Source organism: Myotis brandtii, unplaced genomic scaffold (genome assembly GCF_000412655.1).
Source record: "Myotis brandtii unplaced genomic scaffold, ASM41265v1 scaffold97, whole genome shotgun sequence".
Classification (NCBI taxonomy): domain Eukaryota; kingdom Metazoa; phylum Chordata; class Mammalia; order Chiroptera; family Vespertilionidae; genus Myotis; species Myotis brandtii.
Window position 1 is genome coordinate 73,434 of NW_005372020.1, and position 6,913 is coordinate 80,346.

Consider the following 6,913-nt stretch of genomic DNA (forward strand, 5'->3'; position numbering starts at 1 on the left):
TGCTCCGGGCCTCCTCTCCCTCCTCCATCCTCAGGCGGTCCCGGACAGGTGTGCGGACCCCCCTGGGGTCGGGCTGAGCCCCCAGAGAGGCCAGGCGTCCTTAGGAGCCCCTTCCTGGGAAGGAGAAGCCACTGCCTGGCGCTCCTCCTTCTGGGAAGCTGTGCCCGCTGTGGCGAAGGGGGCGCTGCTGCTGAGAAGGCTGATCAGGATTGATTGGCTCTTATTTCAAACAAGTCAGAGGGTTTTATATCTTTAAGAAATGGGAGACCTCACATCCACTCATCCACCCTTCCTTCCTTCCTTCCTTCCTTCCTTCCTTCCTTCCTTCCTTCCACCATTCATCCATCATCCATCATCCATCCATCCATCATCCACCCATTCATCCATCATCTGTCCATCATCCATCCTTCTATCCACCTACCCTTCCATCCTCCATCCATCCATCATCCATCCAACTATCCATCCACCCTTCTATCCATCCATCCATTCTTCCTCCTTCCCTCCCTTCCTTCCTCCTTCCTCCCTCCCATCCATCCATCATCCATCCTTCTATCCACCTACCCTTCCATCCATCCATCCATCCATCCATCCATCCATCCATCCATCATCCACCCATTCATCCATCATCTGTCCATCATCCATCCATCCATCATCCATCCATTTTTCCTCCTTCCCTCCCTTCCTTCCTCATTCCTCCCTCCCATCCATCCATCATCCATCCTTCCATCCGCCCTTCCTTCCTTTTTTCCATCTATCCATTGTCCATCCATCCATCTATCCACCCATCCATTCATTCATCTGTCCTTCCATTCATTCAGCCACCCTTCCATCTACCTACTTTTCCTCCTTCCCTCCCTCCCTCTCTCCCTCCCTCTCTCCCTCTCTCCCTCCCTTCCTTCCAGCAAACACTTAGGAGGAGGCTGGAGGCTGGGACCTACCCAGGGTCCCAGAACTAACAGGCCGGTTGGCCTGCATCCTTGTCCCTGGATGTTGGAAGTGGTGGGAGGTGTGAGGAAGCTGAGCTGAGGAGGAAGTGGGACAGGCTGCCCGGTGCAGCCAGAACAGCCCCCCCGTCCCCGTGCTGGGCCTCCTGGAGGGAAGGCCCGCCCGTCCTGCCAGGCAGCCCCTGGCCTGAGGGCCCGCACTTGGGTTTCCTTTCTGTTGTGTGTTTGAGTCCAGGGAGTTCTTTTCAAAACCGTCGGTGAACAACGGCCCCTGGACACCAGCTGGCTTTCCTACAATTTTCCCTGCAAAGGTCCTTCACTGGACCCCCCCCCAAATTTTCTTTTTTGTTTCTGTTTTCTCAGAAACTATTGGAAAAACCCATGTGCAGGGGCTAAGGAGATGGCCCAACACCAGGAGGGGGTGTGAGCGATGGAGAGGTGCCTCCTCATTGACCTTTTCTGTGTCGCTCCCATGCAGCCATGTTCAGACCCATTATTTTAGCGATAACCACTTCAGACTGCTTTCTTCTCTGGTTTTCAGGAAAAAGAGAAACACGGTGTGTGCAGAAGCGCCGTGCGCTTGGCCCGGCCGAGCCGGAGACCCGCAAATCGACGCCGTTGGGGAGAAACGGAGGCTGAGGAACCCGGCCGGTGCCTGCGGCCTCCTCCGTAACCCGGGAATGAAAGGGGCCTTTTGACGGCTCCAGCTGAAAAGATATTTTATTTTCGTTTATTTTCCCGTGTGTGGGGTGTGAGACGTGCGGCTGTGAGAGGCGGCCGGGCCCCCTGCTGCTCGCTGGGCTGGCCGCCGGCCCCCCTCCGGCGAATGTTATGGAGAATCCGGAGGCTTCTCTGCCCGGCTCCCCCCTCAGCCCTTTCTTCTTTTGTCTTCTTTGAAGAATGACTTTAGACGTTTTATTTACATATTTAACCGCGGATGAAAGAGGGGCGAGGACGCGTTTGGGGGCTGCCGTGGGAATAGCGAGGGCTCCAAATTAATGGAAATCTCATTAGGCCTCTCACATTCTGAGCGAGAAACTTGATAATGAAACATGATTTCAAATAACGTGCAGGGGCGAGGAGTATATTTTGTTCTACCCTCTGCCCCCCACCACCTAAAATATATCTATATTTTGGAAAATTCTACACTTACACATTCGCTACCTTCAAGTTCTTGGACTTGTTCTCTCAGCAAAGCACGAGGGTTTTGAAAAGGGGCGATCTCAGGAGGCGGGCACGGCGCTGAATGAGGGCTAAACTGTTTGTTTGTTTGTTTTTGGTGGAAGAGGATGGAAGGAGAGGCCCCGAGGCTCCTTCCGTCCCCGCAGAGTGGAAAGTCTGAGCCACGTGGACACGGAGATCGAGGGAACCAGAGGCGTGGCTCTTCCCAGGACGTCGCCGTCCGCGCGGTTGGTTAGAATCGCCGCCGGAGGGAGGCTTTCTGAGCCGAGATGAGAGCGAGCCCAGGTCACCTCCTTAAGATAAAGACCGACCGACCCGTCCGGCCACAGAGAGGAAGGTGAAACCCTCAGACAGAAAGGGGTTCCGGTGACAACCGTGCTGGGGGGAGCCCCAGGCCTGCTGAGCGGGGAGGGGAGGGCGTCCTCGCTTCATCTCTCACGTCATCCCTACGAAACGGGATCTACTTCCTCGTGGACAGCGGGGCCTGGGGGCGGCAGGCACTGTTGCCCCTGACGTCATCTCGTGTGACATTTCTGCAGAAACTTATGATCAGATTAAAAACAAAAACAAAAAGCATGGAGACTTCTCCTTCCTGACCCAGGAAGCCTTTCCGCTGCCCCACACCCTCCCAGGAAAGCACCTCCGGCCTGGGCCCTGGGGCGGCCACAGGAACCCCAGGCCCCTCGCAGCCCATCCAACAGGCACAAAAGTTTTAATTGCAGCTCAAAACAGGAGCTGGAAGACGGGGCTGGAGGGGGGGGGGTAGGGTTTGAGAAACAACAACAACAACAACAAAGCACCCGCATCCTCGAACAGATGAGCGGAGGGGGCAGGGGACCGTCCCTCCAAGGCCACTAGGACCAGGCCGCTGTGGTCCAGGCACTTGCCTGGTGAGGGGGTTTGAAATAGACCGAGGGTTCCACGGGGGGCCTTGGTGTGAATTGCAAATCAGCGCTCGTCTCTAATCTCCCTTCAAGGCCTGGCTTTGGATCCTCTCGGAGAGCCGGCTCCCCACTGCTCCGGCCTCGCTTCCCACACTCCCCAAAACAACAGCGCGGCGGACACCCTCCAACCAAATTAGATTAAACTCCTCTCCGCCGCGGCCGCCTTTTCACTGCCCCGCATTGTCCGCGCCTCCTCCTTTACAGCCACAGCCCTGCTTTTTCATCTGCTCGCAGGGGCAACAACAACAAACACTACCCCCGCCCCACCCCCCGAAAAAGGCGGGGGACGGGGCGAGGGACAAAGCCGCCTGCGTGGTCACATGACAGGGACATTATCTGTTTAGAATAGAGGAAGGCTGAGCTCCTCCTGCTCCCAAACACACACACACGCACGCACACTCACACACATGCACACACACTCACACACACTCACACACACACACACTCACACACACACACTCACAGGCACACAAACACACTCACACACACACTCACACACGCACGTGCACACACACGCACACACACACACACACACGCACTCACACGCACTCACATGTACACACACACACTCACACACACTCACACGCACTCACATGTACACACACACACTCACACACACTCACACGCACTCACATGTACACACACACACTCACACACACTCACACGCACTCACATGTACACACACACACTCACACACACTCACACGCACTCACATGTACACACACACACTCACACACACTCACACGCACTCACATGTACACACACACACTCACACACACTCACACGCACTCACATGTACACACACACACTCACACACACTCACACGCACTCACATGTACACACACACACTCACACACACTCACACGCACTCACATGTACACACACACACTCACACACACTCACACGCACTCACATGTACACACACACACTCACACACACTCACACGCACTCACATGTACACACACACACTCACACACACTCACACGCACTCACATGTACACACACACACTCACACACACTCACACGCACTCACATGTACACACACACACTCACACACACTCACACGCACTCACATGTACACACACACACTCACACACACTCACACGCACTCACATGTACACACACACACTCACACACACTCACACGCACTCACATGTACACACACACACTCACACACACTCACACGCACTCACATGTACACACACACACTCACACACACTCACACGCACTCACATGTACACACACACACTCACACACACTCACACGCACTCACATGTACACACACACACTCACACACACTCACACGCACTCACATGTACGCCACACCCATGATGAGAGAGAATCATGGATCGGCTGCCTCCTATACCCCCCCCCCCCTTACTGGGGATCAAGCCCGAAACCCTGGCTCGTGCCCTGACCGGGAATCGAACCCGCAGTCTCTCGGTGCACAGGACGATGTAAATTCCACTGAGCCACACCGGCCGGGCCCAAATTTAAAATGTCGTGAAATAACAAAATCCGATGATTTCAAACCTGCCTGCCGTTGGATCCAGGAATACCACAAAAGCCCTTCTTCGCCGGGCTTACGTTTTTGCAAAAACCAGCCTTGAATGATGACACAGGCGAGATCTCCGTGAACAGACCCTCCGTGCAGGCATCTGTCCTGTATCTGAGGATAATGTGTGGACACGGAGCCAGCGGCTCAGGCCTTTGGGCCTAAACTTTAGGGGAAACCGTGGCATTAGCCCAGGCCGCAGGCCGCCGCTGGTCCCATGACCCGCCCCACGCCAGCTTTTGTCAATAAAGTTTTATTGGAACGCAGCCACGCCCATTTGCTCACCCGTGGCAGCCGGCTGCTTTCACCGGCCAGTGGGTGCCAGGAAACGTCAGATCGCCCGTGGGGCTCCCGGGACATTCCTGCGGGGTCAGGGCCATTGAGGTGAAGGGTCTCAAGGTGGGGTTCTCAGGCCTGACTCCCTCCCACCCACAGGCTTTGGTGGCCTACGCGGTGCCTTTAAGAAGTCTGAATGGGCCCTGGCCAGTTTGGCTCAGTGGATAGAGCGTCGGCCTGCGGACTCAAGGGTCCCAGGTTCGATTCCGGCCAAGGGCATGTACCTTGGTTGCGGGCACATCCCCAGTGGGGGGTGTGCAGGAGGCAGCTGATCGATGTTTCTCTCTCATCGATGTTTCTAACTCTCTTTCCCTCTCCCTTCCTCTCTGTAAAAAATCAATAAAATATATTTTAAAGAAAGAAGTTAGAACTGATCCCTGGCCAGTAGCTCAGCCGGGTGGAGTGTCCTCCCTCCCCAAGGTTTTGGGTTCGATCTCTGCTCAGGGCACATAGAAGAATCAGTCAGTGAGTGAAACAACACATCGATGTTTCTCTCCCTCTCAAATCAATCAATGCATTAAACATTTTCTGAATTGGCCCTGGCCAGTTTTGCTCAGTGGATAGAGCGTCAGCCTGTGGACTGAAGGGTTCCGGGTTCGATTTCTGTCCAGGGCACGCACCTGGGTTGCAGGCTCGATCTAAGGCAACCAGCGGATGTTGCTCTCTCTCTTTCTCTCCCCCTCCTTTCTGCTCGCTCTAAAAATCAATGGAAAAATCAACAACAACAAAAATAAATGGAATTGGTTAGCGGACTTGAAAACATGGTACTATGTTCTGATAAAAATCGAACTTCTAGCTCCCCAGCTCTCCGGGTCTGGCCATGGGGCCCGGAGCCCAGCAGCCCCGCCCCGTTGAAGGGACTCCCAGGTCCACTTTCACGGTGGCCACGGTCCCCGGCCCGAGAGGAGGGCTCTGGCCCGGCTCCCAGGCTGGGTTCACCCAGGGGCCCCCCTGCTTTGGGGTTAGACAGGGAGGCAACCTCACTGGGCCACCGTGCAGGCCTCTGCCTCAGTTTCCCTGCGTGTGAAGCGAGCATAATTATAGGTCTGGAGCGGGCCCTGGGGAGCTTAATCGCCGTTCGTGGGCGGGGGAAAGGGCTCCGGGCCTCGATGAGTCACCAGGCTGGGCTGTGTCCGCCCTGAAGTGCCCGGAGACGGGTTCCCCGCCTGGCAGGCCTCTGGTAGGTGGTGAACTCAAAGCCGGCCGAGTCCTGGCTTCCCTTCCCCGGGGGGGTGGGGGGGTGCAGGCTGCCTGCTCACCCAGTTTTGGGGTTGGGCCCAGGATGTGGGAGCGGTGAGCCTCGCCCCCTCCCAGCCCCCCATCTGGACGGACAGGTTTCCAGAGGTGACAGGAGGGCACGGCGATGCTCACGCTGACCCAGGGACATGCGGCCACGTGATGGCCAAGGGAACCAGAGCCCCAACGCCTGGCACCCCCCGCCCCCCATATGCGGGCCCTTCCGGTAAAGCCTCCTCCGATTGGCACAGTTTAGGTTCCGGGCGCTTGGGTGCAGAGCCCTCTAACGAGGTCCGCGCCGTTCGGGTGAGAATGGTCCCCGAGGCAGCCGCTGGGGACGGGGAAGCCGCTGTTGCTTCTGTCCTTCAAGGGTCACGTCGGAGCTGGAACTGCGCCCGGCCCGGCTGCTGTCTCCGTGGCTGAGCGTGGCCCTATAAACCAGGTTGGATTCCCGGTCAGGGCACAGGCCCGGGTTGTGGGCTCCATGGGGGGCGAGGGGGGGGGCGTGCAGGAGGCAGCCCATCCACGGTTCTCCTCATTGATGTTCTATCTCTCTCTCCCTCATCTTTCTTCTCTGAAATCAATAATATATATAATCAATTATATATAATCAATAATATGGGGGGCGAGGGGGGCGTGCAGGAGGCAGCCCATCCACGGTTCTCCTCATTGATGTTCTATCTCTCTCTCCCTCATCTTTCTTCTCTGAAAAAATC